The following is a 14,339-nucleotide window of genomic DNA, read 5'->3' on the forward strand; positions in this document are numbered from 1 at the left end:
TAAAAGAACATATGGGATGTGAACAGTTCCCAGGAATGGGTTGTTTTAACTTGTCTGGTTTCTCTCAGACTGTTCAAGTTCAGTTGGACAATATCCATCATATTATAGATAAATTTTCACAAATGCCTAGGATGCCTAACAGGTTTGCTTGGTTTCACTGGAGATGGCTGGTAATTATAGGTCTGCTTTGGTTATGTAACTGTATTCATATTATGTTAATGTGTGCGTGCAATTTAATTAGTAGTTTAAAACCTATACATGCTTAAGTTACTCTACAAGAAGATATGTCACAGAAATAATCAATCTTCCCATGTTTTCTTCTGTCTGCTACTTCTATAGCTTTTCTTCTTCCTTCCTAATTACAACCCTTAAAAAGAATTCATGCCTCACATCGAATTTACCGAGTATCATAATTCTTCCAAGTGGTAAAGATACCTCAAGACAAATGCTGGGTATAGAAGTCACAGGGCATAAATCTGCAAAGAAGTAAAAAGCTAACTTTCTCAAACAATATTGCTTCTCTCTCACTTACCAACTTTACATTTCCCTTATGGCCCCGGAAGATGACTGGTTAGCCAGAGATGGGTAAGATTCCTCAAGGGAGGAAAAACCTAAGACAGGCACAGTTGCAGGGGGGAGCCATTGGGTGAGAAATTGGGGATCAACAGAGGTGAGGCTTAGAACCTCACCCCCCTGTTTTGAGAGAAATCTTCTGCATCCGTGGATGTTTCACTGCCATTGTCTAGCTTGGATTAACACTTAGTCTACAGGCACACATCTGATCATCTACATTTGTTCTCTTACAACACTAAACTATGTTTTCTACCTTTATCTTACATCTACCTACCACTTCAGCATTTTATTTAAAAAAATAATAATAATAATAAGGGAGAAATGTGGGATTCACATATAAATCAAGTACAAAAATCAAACAAATATTCTTATTTGACCTGATTGTTTATAGTTCATAATGTGTGATCAAAACCGAAGTTTCTGTGATGATTGCCCTTGTACTGTTCACCATGTAAGAACTTATTCACTATGTAAGAATTTGTTCACCATGTAAGAACTTGTTCATTATGCTTCAGAAGATTGGAGACTGACGAGAATTAGGCTTGGGGTAGATTAATGATTGTGCATTGAGCATTGAGTCCCCTATACAGAATTTTATTGTTGTTAACAACTATTTGATCAATAAATGAGAGATGCCCTCTCAAGAAAAAAAGTCTTCAAATTTACAACTAATAATATTTTAGTTTGAGTTCAGTATCTGGTTTATTAATTCTAAATCTAAAATACTGATTTGGGAAAAGACTTTATGATTAATTTGAACTCAGAGTCATAATAGGGACTGGATATTAAACAACAGAAGGAAAAAAAGGGCAATGTTCACATGATGTAAGATATTTATATCATGAGATTAAAGATAGTGGTGTGAGAGGTGAGACAGAGACCTCCTCCAAAAACCACATAAAATATGAAAATATAATGAATTCAACTAAACTGGAAAGAACAACAGAAAAGAAGGCTGCACCAGGCTGAATACACCTGGAGAAAAGAACAGACCTCACGGAACAGGGTAGTGTATCACAGATGGGATGCAGCGGGACCCAAGCTCTCCCCCACCCACAGCTCACTGGAAGGAGGAAGAGAAAAAGAGAGGGGAGGGAGTGGAGGCCTGAGACTGCTGAACACCTAGCCCTGAAGATCTGCTCTGGGAGCATGAACCTACATTGCATGGTGCTGTGGTGATTAGTGGGGTTGGAAAGGTCGTAAAGGCGGAATACATGGAGAGAGTGAATTTCTAGCCTCTTGTGGAAAACAGGGATCTATATCTGGCAGATCTGATTGGGCAGTATGAGAGACTTCCTAAAAGTGAGAGGGCTGCTAAAGGGGCAAGGATTGCAGAGAGCTTACTATTCAGGAGAAAGGACAGGTAGACAAAATTATCCAGGTGCATTATGCTGAGCAGGATGGGAATTTTCATGATCTTCAGGAGCTCCATTACACAGGCTGGCCTTTCACCTGCAAGGCCATCCACCATGATGTGCACCCTGCTGCACCTTCCCTGGGGCCAGCCCGCACCTGGCTTGCAAACTGGCAAACATTGCCCTGGTGCCAGGCCAGCCAGAGGGAAGCCCCACTTACAGCAGCTACAAATGCAAAAGCACAGAGTCTTGCACCTATGTGTTTGGCCCACTGGTTCTGGTAGTGGAGTCAGGCTCAGCAGCCAGGAAGCAGGAAACAGCTCTTTCCTCCTCCCAGGAACAAGCACCACTCCCCTGTAATCCCCGACATCTCTCTAGGGGCTCAGCAGATCAAAAGAGTAGAGCTTCTGGGCACTGGAGGGTGCCACATTACAAATATGAAATGTCAAAGGAAAATGGTTCAAAGCAAAATCTCAACAATGACAGAAAAAGGCTCAAGTGAGACTGAAGTAACCAACCTTCCTGAAAGAGATTTCAAAATAAATATCATAAACATGCTCCTTGAGGTACAGAAAAATATTCAAGATAGGAATGAATTTAGGATGGAGATCCAATCATTTAGGAACACAATGGAGGGTTTTAAAAGCAGCTTAGATATGGTGGAGAAAACTATAAGTGAAACAGAAACTAGAGAAAAGGAATAAAAGGAGCTGAAGCATAGAGAGAAAAAAGGATCTCTAGAAATGAAAGAATACTGAGGGAACTGGGTGACCAATCCAAAAGGAATAATATTCATATTATAGGAGTACCAGAAGAAGAAGAGAGAGAAAAAGGGATGGAAATTGTCTTTGAAGAAGTAATTGCTGAAAACTTTCCCAATCTGGGGAAGGAGATAGTCTCTGAAGCCTTTTAGGTGCACAGATCTCCCAATACAAGGGACTCAAGGAGGAAGACAACAAGACACATAATAAATAAAATGGCAAAGATCAAGGAAAAGGACAGACTATTAAAAGCAGCCAGAGAGAGAAATAAGATCACATACAAAGGAAAGCTCATCAGGCTATCATCAGTCTTCTCAGAAGAAACTTTTCAGCCAGAAGGGAGTGGCATGATATATTTAATGCAATGAAGTAGAAGGGACTCAAACCAAGAATACTTTATCTGGCAAGATTATTATTTATATTTGAAGGAGGGATTAAACAATTTCCAGATAAGCAAAAGCAGAGAGAATTTAGCTCCCACAAAACATCTCTACAGTGCACGCTGGAGGGACTGCTATAGATGGAAGTGCTCCTAAGTTTAAATAACTGTCACCAGAAGTAATAAAAAGGGATAGACAAAGAGTACAGAATATGATACCTAATATATAAAGAATGGAGGAGGAAGAAAAGGAGGGGATAAAAAGAACCTTTAGATTATGTTTGGAATAGCATACTAAATGAGTTAAGTTAGACTTTTAGATAGTAAGGAAGTTGACCTTGAACATTTGGTAACCATGAATCTAAAGCCTGCAATGATAATAAGAACATACCTATCGATAATCAACCAAAACATAAATTTTTTGAATGCACCAATCAAAAGACTTAGAGTCAATTAATGGATGAAAAAACAAGACCCAACTATATGCTGCCTACAAGAGACTCACTTCAAAGCAAAAGACATACACAGACTAAAAATGAAGGGATAGAAAAAGATATTTCATGCAACTAATATGGAGAAAAAAGCAGCTATAGCAATACTAGTATCAGGCAAAATAGGCTTTTAAACAAAGAAAGTCACAAGAGATAAAGAAGGATATTACATAATGATAATGGGGTCAATTCAACAAGAGGATATAATGATTATAAATATCTATGCACCCAACACAGGAGCACCTACATATGTGCAAAAAAATATGAACTGAAATAAAAGGGAAATTGAATGCAATACATTCATTCTAGAATTCAAAACTCCAAACACTCCAAAGGATAGATCAACCAGACAGAAAATAAGTAAGGGAACAGAGGCACTGAACAACACATAAGAACAGATGCACCTACCTGACATCTACAGAACTCTACACCCAAAAGCAGCAGGACACACAGTACACATGGAACATTTTCAAGAATAGATCATATACTAGGCCACAAAAAGAGACTCAGTAAATTCAAAAAGATTGAAATTGTAGCAAACAGTTTCTCAGAGTACAAAGGTGTGAAATTAGAAATAACTAATGTAAAGAAAATGAAAAAGGCCACAGAGGATTAACAACATGCTCCATTAAATAATCAATGGATCAATGACCAAATAAAAGCAGAGATCAAGCAATATATGAAGACAAATGACTACAATAATTCACCACCTCAAAATCTGTGGGATGCAGCAAAGGTGGCGCAAAAACAAAAAAAAAGGGAAGTACATTGCAAAACAGGCCTATCTCAGGAAAGAAGAAAAATACCAAATGAACAATCTAAACTCACAATTAATGAAACTAGAAAAAGAAGAACAAATGAGGCCCAAAGCCAGTAGAAGGAGGGACATAATAAAGATTAGAGGAGAAATAAATAAAATTGAGAAGAATAAAACAACAGAAAGAATCAATGAAAGCAGGAACCAAATTCAACCAAACATTTAAAGAGCTAATACCCATCATTCTTAAAGTATTCCAAAAAGTAGAAGAGGAGATACTTGCAAACTCATTCTATGAGGCCAGCATAACTCTAATACCAAAACAAGGCAAAGGCACACACACACACAAAAAGAAAATTACAGACCAATATCCCTGATGAACATAGATGCAAAAATACTCAACAAAATATTAGCAAACCAAATTCAAAAATACAACAAAAAGATCATCCATCATGATGAAGTAGGATTTATTCCAGGGATGCAAGGATGGTACAACATTTGGAAATCCATCAACATCATCCACCACATCAACAAAAAGAAGGACAAAAACCACATGATCATCTCCATAGATGCTGAAAAAGCATTTGACAAGATTCAACATCCATTCATGATAAAAACTCTCAACAAAATGGGTATAGGAGGCAAGTACCTCAACATAATAAAGGACATATATGACAAACCCACAGTCAACATTATACGTAACAGTGAGAAGCTGAAAGCTTTTCCTTTAAGATCAGGATCAAGACAAGGATGCCTACTCTCCCCACTTCTATTCAATATAGTACTGGAGGTCCTAGCTACAGCAATCAAACACAAAGAAATAAAAGGCATCGAGATTGGTAAGGAAGAAGTTAAACTGTCACCATTTGCAGATGACATATTGTACATAAAAAACCCTAAAAAATCTACTCCAAAACTACTAAATCTAATATCTAAATTCAGCAAAGTGGCAGGATACAAAATTAATATGCAGAAATCTGTGGCATTCCTATACACTAACAATGAACTAGCAGAAAGAGAAATCAGGAAAACAATTCCATTCACAGTTACATCAAAAAGAATAAAATACCTAGGAATAAACCTAACCAAGGAAGTGAAGGATTAATACTCTGAATACTACAAGACACTCATGAGAGAAATTAAAGAAGAAACAAATAAATGGAAACACATCCCATTCTCACAGATAGGAAGAATTAATATTGTCAAAGTGGCCATCCTGCCTAAAGCAATCTACAGATTCAATGCAATTTCTATCAAAATACCAACAGCATTCTTCAACAAACTAGAGAAAATCATTCTAAAATTCATATGGAACCATAAAAGACCCCTCATAGCCAAAGCAATCCTGAGAAGGAAGAATAAAGCGAGGGCAGGGGTGATCAGGCTCCCCAACTTCAAGCTCTACTACAAAGCCACAGTAATCAAGACAATTTGTACTGGCACAAGAACAGACCCATAGACCAATGGAACAGACTAGAGTGCCCTGATGTAAACCCAACCATATATGGTCAATTAATATATGATAAAGGAGCCATGGACATACAATGGGGAAATAGCCTCTGTAACAGCTGCTGCTGGCAAAACTGGACAGCTACATGCAAGAGAATGAAACTGTATTGTTGTTTAACCCCATACACAAAAGTAAACTCAAAATGGATCAAAGACCTGAATGTAAGTCATGAAAACATAAAACTCTTAGACGACAACATAGGCAAACATCTCCTGAATATAAGCATGAACAACTTCTTCCTGAATGCAGCTCATCGAGCAAGGGAAACAAAAGCAAAAATGAACTCATGGGAGTACTTCAAACTAAAAGGTTTCTGTACAGCAAAGGACACCATAAACAGAAAAAAAAGGCATCCTACAGTATGGGAGAATATATTTATAAATGACATACCTGACAAGGGGATAACATCCAACATATATAAAGAACTTACATGCCTCAACACCCAAAAAGCAAATAACTCGATTAACAAATGGGCAGAGGATATGAAGAGACAGTTCTCCAAAGAAGAAATTCAGATGGCCAACAGACACATGAAAAGATGCTCCACATCACTAATCATCAGGGAAATGCAAATTAAAACCACAATGAGATATCACCTCACACCGGTAAGGATGGCTAACATTGAAAAGACTAAGAACAACAATGCTGGCGAGAATGTGGGGAAAGGGGAACCCTCCTACACTGCTGGTGGGAATATAAGCTCGTTCAACAATTGTGGAAAGCAATAGCAATATGGAGGCTCCTCAAAAAACTCAATATAAAAATATCATTTGACCCGGGAATCCCACTCCTTGGAATTTACGCAAAGAATACAACTTCTCAGATTCAAAAAGACATATGCACCCATATGTTCATTGCAGGACTTTTTACATTAGCCAAGATATGGAAGCAACCTAAGTGTCCATCAGTAGATAAAAGGAGCATAATCAATTACATCAGTAGATGAATGGGTAAAAAAGATGTGGTACATATACACAATGGAATACTATTCAGCCATAAGAAAGAAACAAATCCTACCATTTGCAACAACATGGATGGAGCTGGAGGACATTATGCTCAGTGAAATAAGCCAGGTGGAGATAGACAAGTGCTAAATGATTTCCCTCATTTGTGGAGTATAACAACAAAGGAAAACTGAAGGAACAAAATAGCAGCAAACTCAGAGACTCCAAGAAGGTACTAGCGGTTACCAAAGGGGACGGGTGTGGGAGGGTGAGTGGGGAGGAAGGGAGAAGGAGATTGAGGGGTATTATGTTTAGTACACATGGTGTGGGGGATCACAGGGAGAAGAGTGTAGCACAGAAAAGGCACATAGTGAATCTGTGGTATCTTGCTGCACTGAGGGAGAGTGACTCCATTGGGGTATGGGTGGGGATTTGATAATATGGGTAAATATAGTAATCACATTGATTTTTCATGTGAAACCCTCATAAGAGTGTATATCAATAACACCTTATTAAATAATTTTAAAAAAAGAAAAAAGAAAGAATGGCTGAAAACTTCCTAACTGAGGGTAGAAAGCAGACATCTAAGTCCAGGAAGCACAGATAGCCCCAAACAAGATAAACTTATGGAGGTCCACACAAAGACACATAATAACTAAAATGTCAAAATTCAAAAACAAAGAGAGAATCTCGAGAAGAACAAGAGAAAAGCAATGAGTAACCTAAAAGGGAAACCCCATAAAGCTACCTGCTGATTTTTTAGCAAAGGCTCTGCAGGCCAGAAGGGAGTGGTATGATATATTCAAAGTGCTGAAAGACATAAACCAAGAATACTCTACTCAGCAAGGTTATCATTCAGAATGGAAAGGGAGATAAAGCTTCACAGATACATACAGTAAGGTTACCACCACTAACCCAGACTTAGAAGAAATGTCAGAGTCTTATTTCAGAGGAAAAGACCTTAACTAGAGGGAAGAAAAATATGAAAATGAAAATTTTACTGGTAAAAGCAAACATACCAGTGGTTGTACATCAGTCTCTTGAAGGTCAAAAAGATAAAAGGAGCATAATCAATTACATATAAACATTTAGTTAAGGGAATAACTAAATAAAAAGGTATAAAGAAGGCATCATATTTATAAAATGTGGAGGGGAAAGTATAAAAAACATAGTGTTGCTAGAATGCATTTGAACATTAAGTAACCATCAAGTTATCATTGATTGATTTATATATAGAGAGGATGATATGAACTCTATGGTAACCCCAAGCCAAAAACATATAATGGATACACACACAAAAAGAGAAGGGAATCCAAATGTAACATTAAAGAAAGTCGTAACGCACAAGTGGAGAGCAAGAGAGGAAAAAGGAAAACAGAAGAACAAAAACAACCAGAAAATAATTCTAACAAAATGGATATAATGACATACCTATCAAAAGTTACGTTAAATGTAAATGGACTAAATGCTATAATGAAAAGTCACAGCATGACTAAATGGATAAAAAAAAAGATGCATCTATTTGCTGCCTAAAAGAGACTCATTTTAGACCTAAAGTCACACACAGACTGAAACTGAAGGGATGGAAAAAGATATTTCATGCAAATAGGAATGAAAAAAAGGCTGGAGTAGCAATATTTAGATGAAATAAACTTTAAAGCAAAGACTGTAATGAGACAAAAAAGGCACAATTCAGCAAGAAAATAAAACAATTGTAAATATCTATGTATCCAACAGAGGAGTAAGTATAAACATATGTAAATGGGGAAATTGATAGCAATATAATAACAGGGGTCTTTGAAGCCCATTCAAATCAATGGACAGATCACCCAGAAAGAAAATCAACAAAGAAACATTAGACTTCAATGACACATCAGACCAAATAGACTTAATAGATATATGCAGAACATTCCACCCAAAAGCAGCAGAATACACATTCTTCTCAACTACATGCAGAACACTGTCCAGGATAGACCACATTAGGCTGTAAGACAAGTCTCAATAAATATAAGAAGAATGAAATCATAGTAAACATCTTTTCTACCCATAATGGCATGAAATCAGAAATCAATTACAATAAGAAAACTGGAAAAACCACGAATATGTAGATATTAAATAACATGCTATTGAATCACTAGGTGTCACTGAAGAAATAAAAGGAGAAATGTAAAAATCCAGAGACAAAAACAGAAACATGATAAACCAAAGTCTATAACATCAGCAAAAGCAGTTCTAAGAGGAAAGTTTGTAGCAATACATGACTACCTCAAGAAACAAGACAAATTTTAAATAAATAACTTAGCTTTACACCTTAAGGAACTAGGAAAAGAAAAAACAGCCCAAAGTTAGTAGAAGGAAGGAAATAATGAAGATCAGAGCAGAAATGAATAAAACAGAGACTAAAAAGACAATAGAAAAGATCAATGAAACTAACAGCTGCTTCTCTGAAAAGATAAAACTGACAAACCTCAAGCTAGACTCACCAGGAAAAATAAGAGGCAGGGTCCAAATAAAATCATAAATGAAAGAGAAGTTACAAATGGTACCACAGAAATACAAAGTATCATAAGAGACTACAATGGAAAACTGTATGTCAAATTGGACAACCTAAAGCAAATGGATAAATTTCTAGAAATATATGCTTTTCTAAGACTGAATCAGGAATAGAAAATCTGAATAGAACAATTTTTAGTAAAGAGATTAAATCAGTAATCAAGAAACTCCCAACAAATAAAAGTCCAGGAACAGACAGTATTACTGATGAAGATTAAATTCAAAGAAGATTCAAAGAAGATTTAATATCTATTCTTCTAAACTTCTCCCCAAAAACTGAAGAGGTAGGAATGCTTTCAAACTCATTTTACAAGATGACCATTATCCTGTTACCAAAATTGACAAGGACATCTAATAAAAATAAAAAATCACAGTTTCATCCCTGATGAACATAGAGGTAAAATTCCTCAACAAAACATTAGCAAACTGAATTCGACAATACATTAAAAGGATCACATACTGTGATCAACTGGGATTTATTTCTGGAATGCAAGGATGGTTCAACACCAGCAAATAAATGGGATATACCACATTAACAAAATGAAGGATAAAAATCATATGATCATCTCAATAGAAGCAGAAAAGTACTTGGTAAAATTCAACATCCATTCTTGATGAAAACACTCAATATGGGCATAAAGGGAAAATACCTGAACATAAGGCCATATATGACAAACCCACAGGTAACATCATACTTTACCATGGAAAACTGAAATGCTTTTCCTCTAAGATTAGGAACAGATAAGGATGCCCATCATAACCACTTATATTCAACATAGTATCAGAAGTCCTAGCCAGAGGAATTAGGTGAGATAAAGAAAGAAAAAAACATCCAAATTGGAATGGAAGTAAAACTGTCACTATTTCCCAATAACATGATACAATATATAAAAAATCCTAAAGACTCCACCAAAAACCTGTTAGAAATAATGAATGAATTTAGATATCTTCTCACCCCAGTTAGAATGGCTAACAGGTCATAAAAATGATAAGAAACAACAAGTGTTAGTAAAGATGTGGAGAAACAAGAACACTTGTATACTGTTGGAATGGAAATTGGTGAGACCACCATTGAAAACATTATTGAGGTTTCTCAAAAAATTGAAATTAGAACTGTCATATGATCTGGGTATTCTACTTCTGAGTATTTATCTAAAATATGCAAAGCACTAATTTGAAAAGATACATGCACCCCTATGTTCATTGCAACATTATTTATTGCAGCCAAGAGATGGAAAAAACCTACATATCCATTGATGAATAAAGAACATATGGCAGATTTATACAACTTAATACTGCTTAGCCTGAAAAAAGAATGAAATCTTGCTATTTGTAACAACAGAGATGGACCTGAGTTATTATGCTATGTGATTTAGTTTGATAAAAAAGACAAATACTGCATGACCTCACTACACATGGAATGTAAAGAAAAAAAACCCCCAAATTTATATAGATACATTGAACAAATTGGTAGTTGCCAGAGGGGATGTCGGGCTGGTGGGCAAAATGGATGAAGGTGGTAATTTGTACGGTGAGGGATGGAACTAGATGAGCACTCTGGAGTATATATAAAAATCAAATTACTATGCTTTATACCTGAAATGAACATAATGTTATATACCAATTTAACCTCAATTAAAAAATAAAACCAGCTTCCCTTTACCTCTCACAAATTCTACTATAAAGCCTGGACAGAATGTATGGAGACCTACTTGTTAATTCTGAAAAGTACATAGTAACAGGCAGATTAGGGAAGAACACCAGAATTCAAAATATCATTGAAACAGTGGTAAATTGAACATTTATTTTCTTTCACTATCTCTAGCATGAACTTAATGAAGCTAGGAACCCAGAAGTGGGCACTGTGTGTTGTGAGATCCAGGTAAAATTCTCTAAAGTCTAAAAGTGAAGAGAGGAAGAGTAATCCCTAGGTTCTTTTTCTTTTCTTTCTCCTTTTTCTCATGCCCCAACCCCTGGGCAGTCCATAGTAGCTATAAGCAAGGACAGAAATAAGGGCCTACAGAAGCCAAAACTCTGAGGGATGTAGAACAAACTCTCAGAACAGCTCTGACATCAAAAAGGCGGGACTAAGTCCTATAGGTTTTCTCCTTTTTTTACTGTCTTTTCACCACTCTGCCCCAGATGTAGTACAACTGCTAAAAGGGGCACTTTCTTCACCGATAACAAAAATCAGACTCCAGGGAAGCAGAGTATTTGAGAAATAACTGAGAAGGGAGATTAGCCAAGTAACCCTATAAGCTGTTTTGAACTGCAGAACTCACTCTGGACCTGCCAAAGCATGGGTCTCATCCTAACTGGCATGGCAAAGATTTAAAGACAACTTAAATTTTACCCAGATGTAATACTGCTTGGTCATGTGGTAGATGCATACTTAACTTTATAAAAAACTACCAAACTGTTTTCCAACATTTGCATCACCTTGTCATTAGAGTTAGTTGATTGCTTTCTCCCATGGAAGTTTGTGTCTTTTATTAATTCATAAGATCCTGAGTCTTACTTAGAGTCTAGGCATAATGTGGGTGTTTTGTTCCGGTCTTCTATATGCTGCCTACAAGAGACTACCTTCAAACCCAAAGATATACACAGACTGAAATTAAAGGAATGGAAAAATATATTTCATGCTACTACTAGGGAGAAAAAAGCAGGAGTAGCAGAACTTATATCAAACAAAATAGACTTCAAAACAAAGTCAGGTCACAAGAGATAAAGAAGGACATTACATAATGATAAAGGGGTCAGTCCAACAAGAGGATATAACTATCATAAATATCTATGTACCCAACACAGGATCACCTACATAAGTGATACAAATACTCTCAGTATTAAAGGGGGAAATAGAATGAAATGCATTCATTTTAGGGGACTTCAACACACCACTCATTCCAAAGGACAGATCAATCAGACAGAAAATAAGTAAGGAAACAGAGGCACTGAAAAACATATTAGAAAAGATGAACCTAATGCACATCTACAGAACACTCCATACAAAAGCAACAGGATACACATTCTTCTCAAGTGCACATGGAACATTTTCAAGAATAGACCATATACTAGGCCATAAAAAGAGCTTTGGTAAATTCAAAAAGATTGAAGTTGTAACCAACCAGCTTCTCAGATCACAAAGGTATGAAACTAGAAATAAATTATGCAAAGAAAGTGAAAAAGACCACAAACACATGGAGGCTTAATAACATGTGCCTGAATAATCAGAGGACCGATGACCAAATAAAAACAGATATCAAGCAATATATGGAGACAAATGACAATAATAATTAAACCCTGCAAAATCTGTGGGATGCAGCAAAGGCTGTGATAAGAGGGAAGTATATTGCAATACAGGCCTACCTCAGGAAAGGAAAACAATCCCAAATAAACAGTCTAAATTTACAATTAACAAAACTAGAAAAGGAAGAACAAATGAAGCCCAAAGTCAGTAGAAGTAGGGTCATAATAAAGATTAGGGCAGAAATAAATAAAGTCAAGAAGAATAAAACAATAGAAAGAACAATGAAAACCAGAGCTGGTTCTTTGAGAAAATAAACAAAATAGGTAAACCCCTAGCCACACATAACAAGAAAAAAAGAGAGTCTATACACATAAACAGAATGAAAAATGAGAAAGGAAAAATTACTATGGACAACACAGAAATACAAAGAATTAGGAGAGAATAGTATGAAAAATTATATGGTAACAAAGTAGATATCCTAGAAGAAATGGGTAAATTTCTAGAAAAATACAACCTTCCAAGGCTAACACAGGAAAAAACAGAAAATCTGAATAGACCAATTACCAGCAAGGAAATTGAATTGGTAATCAAATAACTACCTAAGCACAAAACCTCTGAACCAGATGGCTTCATCACTGAATTTTATCAAACATTTAATGAAGACCTAATACCCATCCTCCTTAAAGGTTTCCAAAGAGTAGAAGAAGAGGAAATACTTCCAAAATCATTCTATGAGGGCAGTATCACTCCAATACCAAAATCAGGCAAAGACACCACAAAAAAAGAAAACTACAGACCAATATCCCTGATGAACATAGATGCAAAAAACACTCAACAAAATATTAGCAAACTGAATTAAAAAATACATAAAAGAGATCATCCATCATGATCAAGTATGATTTATTCCAGGGATGCAAGTAAGGTACAACATTCGAAAATCCATCAACATCATCCACCACATCAATAAAAAGAAGGACAAAAATCACATGATCATCTCCATAGATGCTGAAAAAGCATTTGACAAAACTCAACATCCATTCATAATAAAAACTCTCAACAAAATCGGTATAGGGGGCAAGTACCTCATAATAAAGGTCATATATGACAATCCTACAGTCAGCATTACACATAACAGTGAGAAGCTGAAAGCTTTTCCTTTAAGATCAGGAACAGGACAGTTTCATTCTCTTACAGGTAGCTGTCCAGTTTTGCCAACACCAACTGTTGAAGAGACTGTCATTTCCCCATTGTTTGTCCATGGCTCCTTTATCGTATATTAATTGGCCATATATGTTTGGGTTAATGTCTGGAGTCTCTATTCTGTTCCACTGGTCTGTGGCTCTGTTCTTGTGCCAGTACCAAATTGTCTTGATTACTGTGGCTTTATAGTAGAGCTTGAAGTTGGGGAGTGAGATCCCCCCCCACTTTATTCTTCCTTCTCAGGGTTGCTTTGGCTATTCGGGGTCTTTTGTCATTCCATATGAATTTTAGAACTATTTGTGCCAGTTCATTGAAGAATGCTATTGGTATTTTGATAGGGATTGCATTGAATGTATAGATTGCTATTGGCAGGATGGCTATTTTGACAATATTAATTCCTCCTAGGCAAGAGCATGGGATGAGTTTCCATTTGTTAGTGTGCTCTTTAATTTCTCTTAAGAGCGTCTTGTAGTTTTCAGGGTATAGGCCTTTCACTTCCTTGGTTAGGTTTATTCCTAGGTATTTTATTCTTTTTGATGCAATTGTGAATGGAATTGTTTTCCTGATTT

At 36.2% G+C, this 14,339-nt stretch overlaps 1 protein-coding gene across 15 annotated transcripts in view; it reads right to left on the reverse strand.

The window, feature by feature from the left end:
* GPHN (gephyrin) overlaps positions 1 to 14,339 on the reverse strand; it is a 710,040-nt gene that overhangs the window by 464,111 nt on the left and 231,590 nt on the right. The window lies entirely within an intron of this gene.

The sequence above is a fragment of the Manis javanica genome, chromosome 8 (assembly GCF_040802235.1).
Source record: "Manis javanica isolate MJ-LG chromosome 8, MJ_LKY, whole genome shotgun sequence".
Taxonomy (NCBI): Eukaryota; Metazoa; Chordata; class Mammalia; order Pholidota; family Manidae; genus Manis; species Manis javanica.